At 47.4% G+C, this 17,537-nt stretch overlaps 1 protein-coding gene and 1 pseudogene across 2 annotated transcripts in view; both read left to right on the top strand.

Annotated features, from left to right (window-relative positions):
* Positions 1-17,537, top strand: part of GALNT9 (polypeptide N-acetylgalactosaminyltransferase 9) — a 443,926-nt gene that overhangs the window by 287,394 nt on the left and 138,995 nt on the right. The gene's annotated exons all lie outside the window — the stretch shown is intronic.
* On the top strand, positions 4,068-4,492 carry LOC106731388 (small ribosomal subunit protein uS11-like; annotated as a pseudogene).

The raw sequence follows: 17,537 nt of genomic DNA on the forward strand, positions 1-17,537 counted from the left end.
ATACCCTCACAGACTCTAAGCAGTTTAGCAACACTGTATTGTATCTGATTTGCAGTTATTGGAAGTATGGCCCATGTAGACTTTCTGATCAATTCAACCTAATTAAAGGATTAATTCTCTGAGTTTAAAGCCAATTTACCTTTCAATGGTTGTATGAATGGCAGCAGCTCAGTCAAGAACAAGGTAATATCTTGGAGTCAATTAAGTTAGAATGTGGTGCCTATTAGACTTGATACAGTTCGATAAGAAATAAAGCAGATGGATTTGTCCTTAATAAAAACTTTAGCCTATGTGGAAAGTACTAATCCATATAGATTTTATATTAAGGAATGTGAAACTCTGTGTCCCTGAAAACACTTTCATCTCTTTTTGGATGTACTGATGGTTTCCTAAGACAGATCTGTCCTTTTAAAGGGTTTAGAATTAAAAAAAAAAGTTTATTATATTGTTTCCGGTGAATGTTGTTCTCTCAACTGCAACCTGATCTAAGAAAATATTATATTAATAAAACCAGCTTTGGAACAGAAAGACAGAATGATGCTATTAGTAACCGCAAAACCCCTTTCAAAACTCTATTCATCATCCAAATAATTTACTAAATGTTTTTTGAGGGAAACAATTAATTGGGAAGAATGATTCACATTGAAGTTTTATTGCTTTTCTTATGTTTGCCTAAAGTTTGTAACATAAAATAATGATTTAAGAAAACACAAAGGGGGCAAATTCTCAGTGGCATGCTGGCCATAAAATTCTCTTCTGTTAACTGGCTATCTCAACTGATTCACGTTCCCTGAAGAATCCAGAGGCTGTGTCTAGACTGGCCAGTTTTTCTGCAAAATCAGCTGCTTTTGCGGAAAAACTTGCCAGTTGTTTACACTGGCTGCTTGAATTTCTGCAAGAACACTTACGATCTCATGTAAGATTGTCAGTGTTCTTGTGGAAATACTATGCTGCTCCCGTTCAGGCAAAAGCCCTCTTGCACAAATCATTTGTGCAAGAGGGCCAGTGTAGACAGCACAGTACTGTTTTGCGCAAAAAAAGCCCTGATGGCTAAAATGGCGATTGGGGCTTTTTTGCACAAAAGCGCGTCTAGATTGGCATGGACGCTTTTCTGCAAAAAGTGCTTTTGCGGAAAAGCATCCGTGCCAGTCTAGATGCTCTTTTCTGAAAATGCTTTTAATGAAAAACTTTTCCGTTAAAAGCATTTCCAGAAAATCATGCCAGTCTAGACATAGCCAGAGAGAAACCACTTGTCCTGTGCTGATAGTATGAGTTAGTGACTTTGCCCTCTGGTAGAATCACTGAAGAAAGGTTGTGGGATTTTGGTGTACTACCTCCTGCTACTTCAAGATGACTACATTCTTTTTTAGCTCAAATGGAACAGACCACTACTGCTTTGTTTTTGGAAATGAAGGTGGTTGGTTCTAATCCTAGTTTCCTGTGAGCAGGTAGGTTTTATTTTGTGATGTCTGGGTTACATGTTGCTGCCCAAAATCAGCAGTTACCTTCTGTGTATGGATTATTTATGGGAGTTGAACACCCTTCACAGTACCCACCAGGAGATGTTATGAAGAAGGAAGAAACTCACTGAAATTAAGGGGAGCCTTTCCAGAGGCTGTGAACTTTGGATCAGGCTTATAGTGAGAATCTAGACTACAATCTGGCTCTATCAGTTACTTAAACACAGACTATCGTTTGCTTGCATGTTTTGGCCAATCCTTCTCGCAGGTCTTGGTATTTCCCCATTTTCTGTTGTCTGTGATTCTTTTTCTTGACTTCAGTTGCTCCCATCAAACTTTCCCTTCTGTGTGCATTCTATTATTTCTGGTAGAAGCAGGAGTAATCAAAGAAGTTTTATTATTTGTACCTCCTGCCTCTACCAGAAATAATCTGTGTGGCCATGTCTACACTACAGATAAAATCAGAGTAGCCACAGTTGATCTTCTGGGGTTCGAATTAGTGGGTTTAGTGAAGACATGCTAATTCAAACTGAGAGGGAGCTTCCATCAATGCTAGTAGTCTTGCTTCTATGAGGAATAAGGGAAGTCAAAGGGAGAGTGTGCTCCCTTCGACTTCCCAAAGTGTGGATGGTGCCAAAATTCTAGTTAAAATATTTCATCTTAAGCTATGCAATTAACATCACTAAAGTTGTGTATCTTTACTTGAATGTATCCCCTAGTGTAGACCAGGGGTATGGGAATTGATGTTAGCTGCTACGGATGCAGATTAAGGGTCTAATTCCTATAGGAACTCAATACTTCTTACCAATATATGTTCAAGCAACCTAGAACTTGGCAGGATGAGATTCCTATGCTACTATGCAGCATAAATTTACAGCAGTGTTTGGATAGCTGAACCCTATAATAACAGAATTTAATCTAAAATATGAAATTGCTATGTAATGGTCATAACATTGATTAGTGAGTACTGAGTGATTGTTCTTATTATTTCTTTTTACCTATTGGTTGAATTCCCCTTACATGTCACATCTGCCATTGTATGTTGCATGCTGCACTTCCAGCTCTGCAGAGCCATTGCTAACAACCTTGTCATGTCTCAGTACCTGACTGTGTCTAGACTGGCATTTTAAAAGCATTTGCGGAAAATCATGCCAGTCTAGACATAGCCCCTCTGTTTCCTTGCTCAACCAAAATCAGGAAACAAATCCCCTTCCATCTCCCCATTTCAGCCAACTGTATCATGCTTGGTAATCCCATATGCTAATTATCTATAATTTCAAAAATGAAGATTTTCATAAACCTCAGCTCTGGGAGAGAATTGGGGTCCATTGGGTTACTGCAGGGGCAGTATGTAAGATCATCAGAATGACCATTCTGGATCAGATCAAAGATCCATCTAGCTTGGTATCTTCTACCAGTAGCAAATGCCAGGTGCTTCAGAGATGGAATGAACACAGCAGGCAATCGCCAAGTGATTAATCCCATCAACCATTCCCAGCTTCTGGCAAACAGATGTGAGGGACATGCAGAACATGGTATTGAATCTCTGCACACACTGGCTAATAGCCATTTAGGGACTTATTTTCCATGAGCTTATCTAGTTCTTTTTGGAACTCTAGTCTTGGCCTCTGCAACATCATTTGGCAGAGAGTTCCACAGGCTGACTATTATGAAGAAATACTTTCTATAGTTCATTTATATCTGCTGTCTATTTAATTTCATTGTGTGTCTGCTAGTTCTTGTGTAGTACGAAAGAGTAAATACTTCCTTAATTAATTTTTCCACATCATTCATGATTTTATGGGCCTCTGTCCCATCTCCCCTTTAATCATCTCTTTTTCAAACTGAAAAGTCCATCTTTTTAATCTCTCCTCATATGGAATGTGTTCAGTAGTCCTAATTATTTATGCACCCTTCCTTGTACCTTTTCCAAATCCAAAATTCCTTTTTTGTGATGGAGTGATCAAATCTGCTCACAGTATTCAATATATGTGTGTATCATGGATTTATATAGGCAATGTGATGTTTTCAGTCTTATTATCTATACCTCTCCTAATGAGTCCCAATATTCAGTTCATTTTTACGATTGTCACTAGACATGGAGCAGATATTTTCAGGCAACTATCCACAATGAGTCCAAGACATCTTTAATGGGTTCAGCTAATATTATGTTGTGTGTATATTTGGGATTACATTTTTCCATGTGCATTACTGTGAATTTATCCATATTGAATTTCATCTCCCCTTGTGTTGCCCAGAGTGACTGTGAAATCTCTTTGTAAATCTTTGAATTCAGTTCTGGACTTACCTATCCAAAGCTTGACTATTTGTATCATCTGCAACTTTTGCCAGCTCACTGTTTACCCTTTTCTACAGATCATTTATGGATGTGTTAAACAACACTGATCCTAGAACAAACCCATGGAGGACACCATTATTTACTTCTCTCCATTCTCGCCATTTATTCCCATCCTTTGTTTCCCATCTTTTGCCTGGAGTACCTGATAATGCTATCAGGATCATCTAATGATCCTTAGTTTACTTTAATGGCAAGACTTTTGTTATTCTAATCACCCCTGCCTTTGATAATAAACAACAATAACAAAAATGGCACCTCGAAAGTGTAAGGAGAAGAAAGAAGAGCAGGTCATCAGCTTGGGAGAAAACGTGTTTGGTGTCTCCCATATCTTCACTTCCTTCAATGATGTTTTGTCCATGTAACTGATCTTTCTGGCAAGGAGACCATCTGCTGAGTGACTGGTGGTATGAAGGCTGACAGAGACGAGTCTTCACCTTATGCTGCTATGTTGGCAGCCCAGGCTGTTGCCCAGAGGTGCAAGAAGCTGGGCCTCACTGCCGTTCACATCAAGCTGTGAGGTACAGGTGAAAACAGGACCAAGAGTCCTAGACCTGGTACCCAGTCAGTCCTCAGAGCCCAAGCTCATTCTGGAATAAAGACTGGGCATATTGAGGATGTTACCCCTATCCCTTCCACTAGCAGAAAGGGAGGTCACTGTGGTCATCATCTGTAAACTATGGCTGAATTTAGTTTCATCATTAAGACTCTCAAAGGAAAAAAAAAGAAAAAAAGAAAAGGTCATGCTTTTCCCACTTCCAAATTCTTCACAAATCACACTCAGGCTGTCGTGCAGTTAAGAGCTCTAGCGACATCTACACTACAGGATTTTTGCACAAAAATGGCTGTTTTTGCCACGGAGTGTCCACTCCTTAAGCATGTTTTTGCACAAGTAAATTTATAATACATCAAAAGAACAGAGGGCTTTTTTTGCGGTTTAGGTATTCCTCTTGCTAAGAGGAATAACTCCTTTTTGTGCAAGAGCTCTTGTGCAAAAAGGTGTGTGTGGATGGGCAACTGGGGTTTTTTGCTCAAAAAGAGCCAATCGAAAAAAGCTATTCTGTAAATAGCAATCAGAGCTTTCTTTTGAGAGAGCGTCCATGCAGTCTGGATGCTCTCTTGCACAAAAGAGTTTCACTTTTGCAATGCACTTTTATAGTGTGGACATGCTCATGCGCAAGAAGTTTGTGCAGAGATCTCTTCTGCAAAAAGCTTCTTGCACAAGAAGCCTGTAGTCTAGACATAGCCTCTCTGTCTGAGGCTAGGGTGAGCAGACACCTGGTATAAAATTTTGGGTGTGGGAGCTGCAGCCTCTCTGCCCCTCTCCCCAGTGGTGGTGCTGTTGGTAAGTTCCCACCATCATGTTAATCACTGATTTCAACCCAGAAACAATGCAATTAGCATATTTTAAGAAGTCATTTAGGTATAGTGATAACTGATTTGATAAGAGGAAGGAAAATATTTTCTATTATATTGTTTGTACCTGTTTGCTTGTAAAATGGCATCTGTTTGAATGACCTACATGTGTTCAAGTGTCAGACACTAAGGGTATGTCTATACTAGCCACCTAAGTTCGAACTAGGGTGGCTAATGTAGTCATTCGAACTTGCAAATGAAGCCTGGGATTAAAATATCCCAGGCTTTATTTGCATGTTCCCGGGTGCCGCCATTTTTAAATGCCTGGTAGTTTGAGCTCCCTGCCCGCGGCTACACGCGGCACGGGCTAGGTAGTTTGATCTAAAGCCGTAATTTGGACTACCATTACTCCTCCAGCAATGAGGAGGGAGTTCGAACTACCAGGCATTTAAAAATGGCGGTGCTCAGGAACATGTAAATAAAGCCGGGGATATTTAAATGCTGGGCTTCATTTGCAAGTTTGAATGACTACATTAGCTACCCTAGTTCGAACTAGAGTGGCTAGTGTAGACATACCCTAACTGTTTTGCTTTGTTCAGCTTTCCTCTACTAGAAAATTCTCTTCATGAGCCAGCAGAGCACTATATTATCTGTTGTATCACCTCTCTTTGCAGCTTCATTCATATATTTCCATGATCCTTTGGGTTGTGAACACAGATCATTAAAGTCTGCTTGTTCTATAACAATATGCCCTACACCAGTGGTTCCCAATCACTGGTCCATGGACCAGTGCTGGGCTGCAAACCAATGGCTGCCAGGCTGCAGCAGCTGTTGGAGCTGAAGCCAGCTGTTCACATTGGCTCTGGGGGCAGAGGGTCACTCAGCTTTAGCTCCGGTACCCAGCTTTAGCTCCGGCAGCTGTAGTGGGTGATTTTGCCCAGCAGTGGTGCTGAGGATGGGGCAGCAGCAGAAGGAGGCACCTCCGTCCTTCCTCCCCTCTCCCACCTAGGTAAGATGGCAGCCCAGCCAGGGCTCTGAACTCCCATCCCCCCCCCCCGCGCCCACCTCTACCCATGGGGGCACAAGAAGCACTTGGGGAGGCAGGGAGTGTGAAGAAGGAGGGAATGTGTGCACTACCAATGGCCACTCCCCTGCCCATGCAGCAGTAACAGTCATGATCCCTAGAGGGGGCAGCCTTGGTCTGAGGAGTGGAGGGGCGTCAAAGGGCAAAGGGGTGTTGAGTGAGGGTGTGGTGGGGTCATAGAATGACCAAGAGGATGTTGGTATTGGCTGTAAAGCAGAGGTTAAAGGGTCAAAGGGCACAGGGCTTGAAGTGGGGGTCACAGGGTGTTAAGCTGAGTTGGGGGTAGGGGTTAAGGAGGGAGGCCTGGGGTTAGATGTCAAAGGGCAAGGGGGGGTTGCAGTGGGTCAATGGTTATGGAGCCAGATGTGGTGCAGCTTGTGCTTCTGTCTCAGGGGACAGCAGACCTGAGGGTGTCTGATCAGAGTAAGGGGCCTCAGAGCTTGTGGAACAGGAATTTGCAGGATCAGTGGGGCAGGATCAGGGTTTGGCACAACAGGCAGTCATGGAGTTTGTGGAGCAAGGGACACTGGGGATAATGGGGCAGAATCAGAGAGCCCTGGGACTGGTGGGACAGGATTCGGGGAAATGAAAGGATGTTAATTTAAGTCAGGGGTCACCATGATGCAGTGTGCCAAGATTGGTGGTGACAGTGGATGCAGGACAGGCTTCAGGCAAGTCAGAGGAGGTTGACTAAAGGAAGTTGACTAAAGGGGGTTTTGGGAGGTGATAGGCAGTGGTCACCGGAGTGACAGACTTGGCAAGACAGATTTGTGAGGTAATGGGATTACAGCAGTGGTCCCCAACCTTTTGGGGCTGCTGGGCACCTAGGAGCGGGGCTGCATATGCACCCAGGGGTGGGGCCAAGCACACCTGCATGCCCAGGGATGGAGCTACCCATACACCATGTGCCTGAGGCTGGCACCGCTCCTGTCCTGTTCGCCCAGGGTCGGGGCAGCCCATGTGCTGCATGCCCATGGCCGGCGCCACTCCTGTGCCACACGCCCAGAAGGCGGCAGTGCCCATGCGCTGCACCCTTGGGGCCAGTGCTGCTCCTGTGCTGCATGCCCAGGGGCGGGGACGCCCATATGCCGCGCTCCCAGGGCCGGCACTGTGTGCCCGGGGGCGGGGCTGCCCATGCGCTCGCACCCAGGGGCAGGGCTGGCCCCGATCACTCGGCGGGCGCACAGAAATGGCCCGGCGGGTGCCATGGCGCCCGCGGGCACCACATTCAGGACCACTGGATTAGAGGGACATGGGGATATCAGATGATGGGTTTGGCAGGTTTAATAATACAGAGAGACTGAGAATCAGGGTTGGCTGGACCGGGTCAGAGAGTTCTGGGGTTGGAGGTAGAGGGATGTGCAGCATAGGGTAAGTGGGTTGATGGATAGGTAACATTTTATTTGCATATTTTCATGTTCATTATTTGCATAATGAATGCATAAATATGCAAATAAAATGTTACCGGTCTGCCAAAAGTTTGTAAATGGGTTTTCTGGTCCATGGTATAAAATAGATTGGGAACCACTACAGTTCTCTCTAAGGGAAATGACTGATCTCATGGCAAATTAGTCAAGACAGGTGGTATGGCCCTAATACAGAGATTCTTATCAATCTAAGTAACAAACATGCTCATGATTGGTTACCAGTCATAAGTGTTTACTTTATACCTCAGTTAACAAGGCATCCTGGCTTTTTTTTCTCCCTGTTGGTGAGACAGGCGGCAAGGAAGGCAAAATATCAAGAACACATGCCAGTTTGAAGACCAATGGGTTACAATGAGCACAATGTAAAGTGTGACAAACCAAGGTTCTGTTTATTTTTTTACCTCTCACCAATGTTCTCTCTAATCTTTTCCATTCATGTGAGTGCTCTGCTAATCAGCTGGATGACATTTGAATGTCTCCTGAATGACCACACAAGCACCCAGGTTACAGGAATCACTGCTCCTCACAAAAAGAACTGGAGGTAAATTGAGTTACACTAATGTCCCAAAGTTACATTCATACAATGCAAATGAAATCATGGAATGAAATCAAGAAAACATTTTGGGAAAGTCCAGCTTCCCTTCCTCTTTCTCATTAGGTGGTAGTATGCTTCCCTCCTAGTCCCCTTCACCATTGGCTGATGCAAGATGAATCCTATAATCTTAAAAAGAGCCACAGAGTCTAGCCCGTTCTTTATAACACAGGGGGAAGAATCGAAATACTTCGAATGTGTGAGCAGAGCTACTAATCCCAAGTGTCTGATACTGCCTTATCATATTCAGATAAGACAAGATAGGTATTCAGGTGGTAAGCTTATTAAATAGATCTCTAACTTTGCTTTTTAATAAGCTGCTTTGGTTCAGAAGCCATAATGTATTATGTTAGTTCATAGTTCATTTTTTCTGAGTGAGCCATAAGTAGCTTTTAAAAACTTCCGACCCATGTGTTCCATTCTCTAACATCATCCAGATGGCCTCCATAGTTAGTGGGATGATCTGAGGTTTAGACAAGTTTATAGTTTAGAGGCAACCATAGACAATATTTCAGTGAGATTCCCACAGCTACTTTGACAAATACTGGATGAGGTTCAATACAGTGGTATAGAGAGAAAGATTAAATTTTGGCACCTGCTTACAATGGCAAGGTTCTTTAAAGAACTTTATGAAGCTGTATTATTTTTTATCTTTTTATAAACTCCAATTTTAGGTTTCTTTTGTGAGCAGTGTAAATTGTATTATGGTTCGCTCCAGCTTTTCAAACAGTTCACAGTAAACCATTAGCACATGTCAACACAGTAGAAAAAAATCTTTCTCACTTTCACATAGATGATAGGGTTTCAAAGTGTTGCTGTAAAGGAACCAAGTAGTCCTGGACTGAGACGTAAAATTCTGGCTTAGATTATTGAAAACTGGCTAAGAGGCAGAAAAGAAACAAAAAGGTACAAATGATTGGTTATCCATGTGGCAAAAGGTAACAGTAGATTGTCTTCAGGATTCATTGGTGAAGTATTGTATCAATCATACCTTTCTTGCTAGTGCATGGATGTTCTGCTCTTGTGGGCCATGCCCTGTACTGGTGAGAGTGATTCAGACTGAGGGATGCATCCATTGATATGTGTGTATCCCAGTCATCCTGGAGACATCTTGGCTATTTCTTACCAATGAATGTGACAGAGAAAAGGAAGAATTCTTAGGGGAGGAGGATGCTTAAAATTTTAGACCTATTGAAATTAGTACAAAGATTAGCTATAATCAATGCATACTAATGGATCAGATGTTTTTATATATTGCAGTTATACCTAAATTGTGCTATGCAGCCTGCTGCCTTGTGATGCTAAGTGCAGTACAATCACATAGTAAGAGAGGAGTCCTGCCCCTGGGCTCTTTTTGTCTAGGTAGAGAAGACATGAAATGGATAGGCGGGAAAAGAGAGATGCAGAGATTTGCATACAACCCTTCAGCAGGTCACATGCACAGCTCAGAATAGAAATGTGCTCTCCTCACTCCCAAGCCCCTAGACTAGGCTGCCTTCCTCTCTAGCCTTGTGACTTTAAAGCAGGGGTGGGCAAAAGGGCCTCTGCTGGCTGGATCTGGCCTGCCAAGCAGTTGGATCCAGCCCATGGAAACGCTACTGCTTCCCTGCCCCCTGGCCTTAATTGGCCTGGGGGTGGGGAAGCACACATAGCCTCCTCCCGCCTGCCAGGAGCACGTGGAACTTTAAAGCGCTGCTCGCAGGGTGGGGGAGAGGGGAGAGTGGAGGAGGCTTCGCGTGCTCCTCCACCTCTAGGCCAATCAGAGTCTGGGGGCGGGGGTGCTGCGTGAAGCTTCCTTCACTCTGCCCCAGCCCTGCGAGGAGCTTGCGGCACTTCAAAGCTCTGCGTGCTGGTCACAGGGGAGAGAGGAGGCTTCCCACATTCTCCCGCCTCCGGGCCTGATTGGCCTGGGGGTGGAGGAGCATGCCAAGCCTCTTCCAGGGCATGGGTGCCTACTGGGAAGGAGAGGCAAAGGGTCTCCCCCACCCCCAGACTAATCATGGTCTGAGAGTGGGGTAGCCCCGCTCCTTCCCATTTAGGCCCCACCCCTTCTGGGGTGGCCCGGGGCTACTTCAAAAAATTTTGAAGTGGCCCCCAGGCAAAAATTATTGCCCACCCCAGCTTTAAAAAGTAAGATGTGGAAGTAAAAAGTAATATTACAGTAGCAGGGCACTTGTGTAATCCTTGTGTGAACATGTGCAACCCCAAGCTATGCACATGCATTCAGGGCTTTACAGTCTGATATCTTAGACAATATGGTTCCTAATAAGTCCTCCAGAGCCACTGGTTGAGGGTCTTCTTTATGGGTTTTGGCAATCCGAGTCTTCATTGAAAACTTCTGAATAACTGGGCGAGTAAGAAATATGTGAATATGGATTCCAGAGACAAGATTCCACCTATCATGAGAACCAACAGGAAGTCCTAGACTCTTGGTGTTATTACTGCCTTTGACAGCCAACAACTCTATTATGTTGAAGAAGACCCAGCTGTGAGCTGGGAAAAACAACATCCTCAGATTTTGAAAAAAGACCTCTGATGTATAGTGGTGAGACCATAGCAAGTGTTCAGTTATCAACAAATTTATCATAAGATTTTGTGTGATATCTCAAGCTAGCTCCTTTTTACTGAATGGTGTTATCACATGACTTGGTGTGGCAATCTAGGGTTTCTGTTATGTACATCTCGACTATCTCTCAGTATGAGATAGCACGCACTCTAGACATTCATATATCAGCCCCATGTTAATTTGATGGTATCTAACATTTTAGATCAGAGAACTGAAATCTTAAAGTTCAGGTTATAAAACATGTTATACTTGTTAAAGAGAATGGGGCCAGTAGGGTGATCAGGCTGGGTACATGATGCCTGCATATTTAGGAACTCTAGCCTCTACCACAGGTTGCAGGCTGAAATATTCATTCCCCACTGGACTTTGCAGATGGGGACATGCAGATGCCAACTTGCATCATGGGCCATTTGACCTACCCACTGATGCTGTGGCTCATGAAGCCCTACACTGGTCACCTGGACCTGAGCAGGGAACAATTTAACTGGGCTTGCATGCAGGTGGAATGTTCCTTTGGGCACTTCTAGGCCCACTTCAGGTGCCTGCTGACTCACCTTGATGTAGGGGAGTGCAACATCCCCAAGGTGGTCTCTGCATGTTGTGTGCGCCACAACTTGGTGGAGAGCAAACGGGAGGCCTTCCTCTCAGAGTGGGGGACACAGGCTGGTGGCAAGGGGAGGCAGTTTGAACAGCCTCAGACAGTTGCCATCTGCCAGGCTGGGGTGCACATCCAGGAGGCCCTGTGGGAGAGGTTCTCTGAAGGGCTCCAGTAACTCTCCCCAGGGTATCCCCAATGGGGGCTTGTGCCTTGCCCCTCAATACCTTTCCCAACACAAACCCTCCCTTCCCCCATTCCCTGGACAATTAATAAAGACACTAGTTTTGATTTCAAAATAAACTTTGTATTTAGTTCTTTACAATCAAAGTAACTGGGACAGAGGGGGGCTCAGAACTTGGAGGGGGGCTGAGAACAAGGAGGGGGGCTCAGGGATGGGAGTGTCACATGTAGTGCCTGCAAGTGCTGTCTCGGGTCCAGGGACCTCGACAGACTTGGGGTTGGGTGCGGCCTGGGACAACAGGGGTCTAGGTAGGAGGGGGTGTGTGGTCAGGGATGACAGGGGGAGCAGGGGAGCAGTGGTGGGTGGAGCAGGGGTGAAGAGAGCAGGAACGGGGACAGGACCCGGGTATGCCATGGCCTCCCAGATGGCGGTACACATGTTTTTGCCTTGCCACACTAGCTGGTTCCAAATGAAATTGCGGCATCATCACAGACCTTTTGGGTGACTGTTTGCTGCATGTCTCACAGGACTGCAATGTGCTGTCGCAGGAGGTCATGGTGGATCCACTGGTGCTTGCAGCTCCCCTGGCTTCGGTCAGCTGCCTGGACTGGTGTGGCTCACCCCTTAGCGACAGCTGTTCCAGCTGTGGAGGACAAGAGGGAGAGGTGGTCATGCAGACACTGTCCCTGAGGGTGTGCCCTCCTCTGTGAGCAGCGAGCAACTGTCCTTGGAACAGAGGATGGTGATGTCCTGAAAGCAAGGCCAATTGTGGCCTGCATAGTAGGCCCTGCCTCACAGGGACCACGAGATGCCCAGAGGACCATCCTGCCCACTTCCACCCTCCACAGACAAGCAGGCCAGCGAAGTGTCCGACCAGAGAGCACTCCCATGTGCGAGAGAGGGGCCTGGAGCAGCCTGGCCCTCCCTGGGTCCCACACACACATACCTGCACCTGGCAGTGCTGTCTGCGGGAGCGGGTGGTGCTTCGCACATGCAGGCATGGCCAGGTGCTATGTGCAACAGTCGTCAGTCTATGTGAGGTCATGCAAGCACCCTTGTGCCTAGTCTGCTTCCAGGAGTGTCTGGCAGGGGGAGGACGTCCCTCCCAGGTGTTGTATGTGTGTGGGGTTTCCCCCTAGGCTGTGACCAGCAGCCTTTGTGTGCTCCAGGACTGGCTCCTGAGACCACGTGTTGTGCACTGCCGCTGCACGCTGTCCAGGCCAAGCATGTCGAGCGACGATTGCGCCCCATCGCTTGTGCTCCTGCCTCCCCTTCCCTGTGTATGTGGCAGCCTGAGAGTACTCACCGGATGTTCCCTCCCCGGAGTCAGATGATGCCTGGGAGATGTCCATGGCCTGGGGTACTGGCTCCAGGCTGAGGGTGATGACACTGCCAGTGTCTTCCTCTTCCTGCAGCTGCTGTTGGTCATCATCGTCCTCCTCCAGGAGCTCTGGCTGGGTGACCACAGGTGTCAACAACCCTGAGTCCACCAGTATGCATGGGGACAGGGTTTGCCCACCACCCAGAATCTGGTGGAGCTCTGTGTAATACAGACAGGAGTGGGGTCCTACTCCGGAGCAAGAACTGTGCTCCCTGTATAGCCTTACTGCAGCTCTTTGACCTTGCTCCTCACTTGGTCAAGGGTGCAGAGGCGGTGTCCTCTCTGTGTGAGAGCCTCGGCCATCTGGCCATAAATGTCCGCATTTCTGTGAAATGACTGGAGTTCCTGGAGGGACTGTTCCTCACACCTGAGCTCCAAGAGGGCCTGGATCTCAGCCCCCAACCAGGATGGCTTTCCCCGGGTGCCTGCAGCTTTAAGAGATGGCTGGAGACAGGAACTATAGAGCTGTGATTAGTGTGGACAGAGTGTCTACCAAGGCACCTGTGCTTTTTCCTCGAGACCCTTTTTTTCATAAGAACTGCCCCTTCCGTGTCCACACACGCCTTTTTCTGAAAGAGCTCTTTCAAAATAGGTGTTATTCCCTGTAAATTGAGGTTTAGCAATGTTGGAAAAAGCCCTGCATTCTTTCGATTTTCTTTCAAAAGAAAGTGATTGCAGTGTGGATATAGGTGAATTTTAAAAAAATGGCCATTTTTCTGAAAAAAGCCCTGTAATCTAGATGCATACATAGATCTGGGAGACTACCCACTGGCCTCATATTAATTACATTTATACTCACATTGTAATTTCCTATTATAGTTTTACATTGAGATATGAAACTGAATGAAAGGGAAGTCATTTGTCAGCTTTTTGTTCTGTATTTGTACAACACCTAACTCAATGAGATCTATGCCCTGTCCAGGGCCCTTAGGTGCTGCTACAATACAAGCAATGGTAGAGTGGTAAATTAGGAAATATCAACATGCAATTGCTAGATGAGGCCTGGAAAGGAAGCCAAATAACACAACTTGTTACCAGTTTTACAGATCCAGGTGTTGTCTGAGTTTGAGTCCAAAATTATAGCATGCTGCTTTCTTCTTTCCTGCTTTGCTTCCATCTACTAGGCAAAGCCACTTTTGTTGAGCTGCAGCCAGTGCCAGATTTTCCCTCCAAGTTGGATGGGATTCTGAGCACATCTCCCAGATTTCTGTACTGAAGGTGAATGACTATACATTTTTGTCCACATCATGGTCCCACCATAAATGCCGATCCCATTTTTTAGAGCCACCCTGAATCTTGTATCCTGGGGATATCGTCTCCTGCCATTCTCCAGATATGAACAAGCCATGTAACCTCCTCTTCTTGATATAGTTACTCCATGGAGAAAGCAATTGGCAAGAGGAGCTTATCTGACTTCCCATATGAGACAGTGACATACAGTATTAAGTCCGATGCTGTTCACTCCGCAGCTATTAATTCCACTTGGCAGGGTCACAACCTGCCACCTGTCAGCACTGAGTGTTTGTTTTGCAGAAATATGAATATCACACTGAAGTTATCCTATGTTAAAAGCACTGTTTTTTCAGAAGATTAGAAATGCAGCAGTGACATAGTCCTCAGTATTCTCTGATCCTGAACTTCAGGGTTCATTACTAACTAATGAAAGATGCTGCCCACATTTTTGGCAAAAAAATGTTCTAAGATGGGATTTAATCATTTTAAAACCAAGGTGTTTCCCTTCATTCAAGCTCTCTAGAAGCAGATGCTTCACACTCGTAGATGCATTCTCTTCCTTTAAAGCCAAGAGATTGCTTGAGTGCAATAGTTTTATCTAAAAATATGCCCTGTGGCTGTGTCTAGACTGACAAGTTTTTTCCGCAAAAGCAGTAGCATTTGCCGAAAAACTTGCCAGCTGACTACACTGGCTGCTTGAATTTGCGCAAGAACACTGACGATTTAATGTAAGATTGCCAGTGTTCTTGCGCAAATACTATGCTGCTCCCACACGGGAAAAAGCCCTCTTGCACAAATGCTTTTTAAAAACTGTTTTGCGCAAAAAAGCCCTGCTGGTGAAAATGGCGATCAGGGCTTTCTTGCACAAAACCGCGTCTAGATTGGCACGGACGCTTTTCCACAAAAAGTGCTTTTGCGCAAAAGCATCCGTGCCAATCTAGATGCTCTTTTCCACAAATGCTTTTAACGGAAAAACTTTTCAGTTAAAAGCATTTGCGGAAAATCATGCCAGTCTAGAAGTAGCCCTTCTGTTTATCACTCAGTTAATGGACCAACAAAGCACTTCCAGCATTTCCAAATGCACTGACTGATTTTCTACTGCAAATGTTTGGTGCAGCATGATGAGAGTATCTGGAAGACTGTTATAGTTACCTGTTTCTATACTTGGGCCTGATTCAACTCCAGTGTAAGGGTACGTCTACACTACAGCGCTAGTTCGAACTAACTTAGTTCAAATTAGTTAATTCGAACTAAGCTAATTCGAACTAACGCGTCTAGAACCAAAAACTAGTTCGAATTAGCGTTTTGCTAATTCGAACTAGCAAGTCCACATTGAGTGGACTCTGAACAGGGCTTAAGGATGGCCGGAAGCAGTGCCGGCAGGGCATCAGAGGAGGACGTAGAGCGTGGAGATGCTGTCTCAGGCTAGCCGAGGGCTGCGCTTAAAGGGTCCCGACCCCCCACCCCGGACAGACAGTTCTAAGGGGTGCCCTGCTTACAAACCAGTCCTGGCTTGGAGTGCCCGAAGTACCCACACTGGGCACATCACACCACTCGGCCATCAGCCCGGCTGCACTTGCCGCCGGCTGCCATCTGGGGAGAGGGGGCAATCGGGGGGCTGCAGGAGAGCTTCCACCCCCAGAAGCCCGCAGAGCCAGCCCAGTCCTCCCCATCGGGGGCTCGTACCCCATTCCTCCCTCACCACCTTCCACTTACCCTTCCCTAGCCCCCCTTCTTATTGATGTACAAAATAAAGGACACGTGTGTTCAAAAATAGAAACTCTGTTTATTTAACAAAACTCGGGGAAACTGGGAAAAGGAGGTGGGAGAGGGGAAGAGAGAGGCTGAGAGAGGGGAGGGGGAAAACTGGGAGGAGGGAGCTGAAAGGGGGAAGCAAGGGAAAGGAGGGGGTGGGGAAACTGAAGGATCAGGGGTGGGGGTCTCGCTGGGCCGACCGCCTCCCAGTACGGCGAGGGAGGGGGCCTCGGCGTCCCCGGGGGGATGGGGTGGAGGGAGCGGAGGTTGAGGTGGGGGGTGTGGACATTGAGGAAGAGGTTGTGGGGGTTGAGGAGGGAGAGGTGGGAGGGGGAGCAGGAGTGGGAGGAGGGACAGCAGTTGGGGGGACAGCTGGTGCAGGACCAGCACGGGGCACCATGCTCTGCAGCAGGAGCTGCAGGTTGGTGCTCAGCCCTCGGAGCTCAGCCAGCAGCTCGTGGCGGACCTGCAGGTCTTCCCGCATCCACGACCGTAGTGTGCGGTGCACGGCTTGCAGGGCCCCAAGGTGCTGGTCCCAGTATTCCTGCTCCGTGCTGGCAGTCCGGAGCAGGCCGCGGGTGCGGGAGCATGTCCCGGGCGGGGTGGTGCACCCTGCACGAGCAATTGGTGCAGCTGTAGAGAAAGAAGAGAAGTGGTCAGTTCTCCCTGGGGACGCAGAGGATGATGCCCAGCCCCCTCCCCAACTCCGCAACGTGAGGGTGACCATGTCCTGCACCGTCACAGCCGCTGTGCTTGTACAGAGGCCATGGTCAGGATGTCTGGCTCTCCCTGGGACTGGGAGCTGCCCCAAGACCGCACCCATGTCCCTGTGCCATGTATAGTGTGGCCGGGGCGGCGGGGGGGAAGGGGAGATGTCCCCTGCCTCCGTGTAGAGGGGACATGTGAAGGGAAATCATCCTGCTGGGTCCTGCCCCTGGGTCGGGAGCATGTCACGTCTCTTTGCACAAGCATGTGCCTATTGGGCAATGGCCCCTGGGTGTCACGCAGCTGGAGCCACCTGCCCAAGGGTGGCATGGCACGTGCTCGCACGTGCACAGGTGTCTGCGTGATCCGTGGAAGGCATGGCCCATGCGCGCGGTCTCTGGTCTCCCTCCCACCTCCCCCCCGAACTACTTAATTCAAACTACTTACCTGGTACGGTCTCCCTGGATGACACTGCTGGCGGTGACCCTTCTGGTGTGCCCAGGTCAGGGCCCTCTGGTCCTGGCTCGATGTCCCCCGGGCTGGCACGGACCGCCCTGCCCCCCAATAGTTGGTGGAGGGCAGTGAAGTAGGGGCAGGTGGCAGCTCTTGTGGCCCTGGCGTACGCCTGGCGCAGCTTTTTAATTTTAATGCGCACCTGCTCCTGGGTGCGTCTGTGTCCCCTGCTGGCCATGGCGGCTGCTATGCGCCCATAGACGGCTGCATTCCTCCTCCTAGTGCGGAGATCATGGACGTTGGGGGCCTGCCCCCAAACCTCAATGAGGTCCATGACCTCCGCACTAGACCAGGAGGCCGCGCGCCGTCTATGGCCCCTGGCTGGCCCCT

This window comes from Pelodiscus sinensis, chromosome 15 (genome assembly GCF_049634645.1).
Source record: "Pelodiscus sinensis isolate JC-2024 chromosome 15, ASM4963464v1, whole genome shotgun sequence".
Classification (NCBI taxonomy): Eukaryota; Metazoa; Chordata; order Testudines; family Trionychidae; genus Pelodiscus; species Pelodiscus sinensis.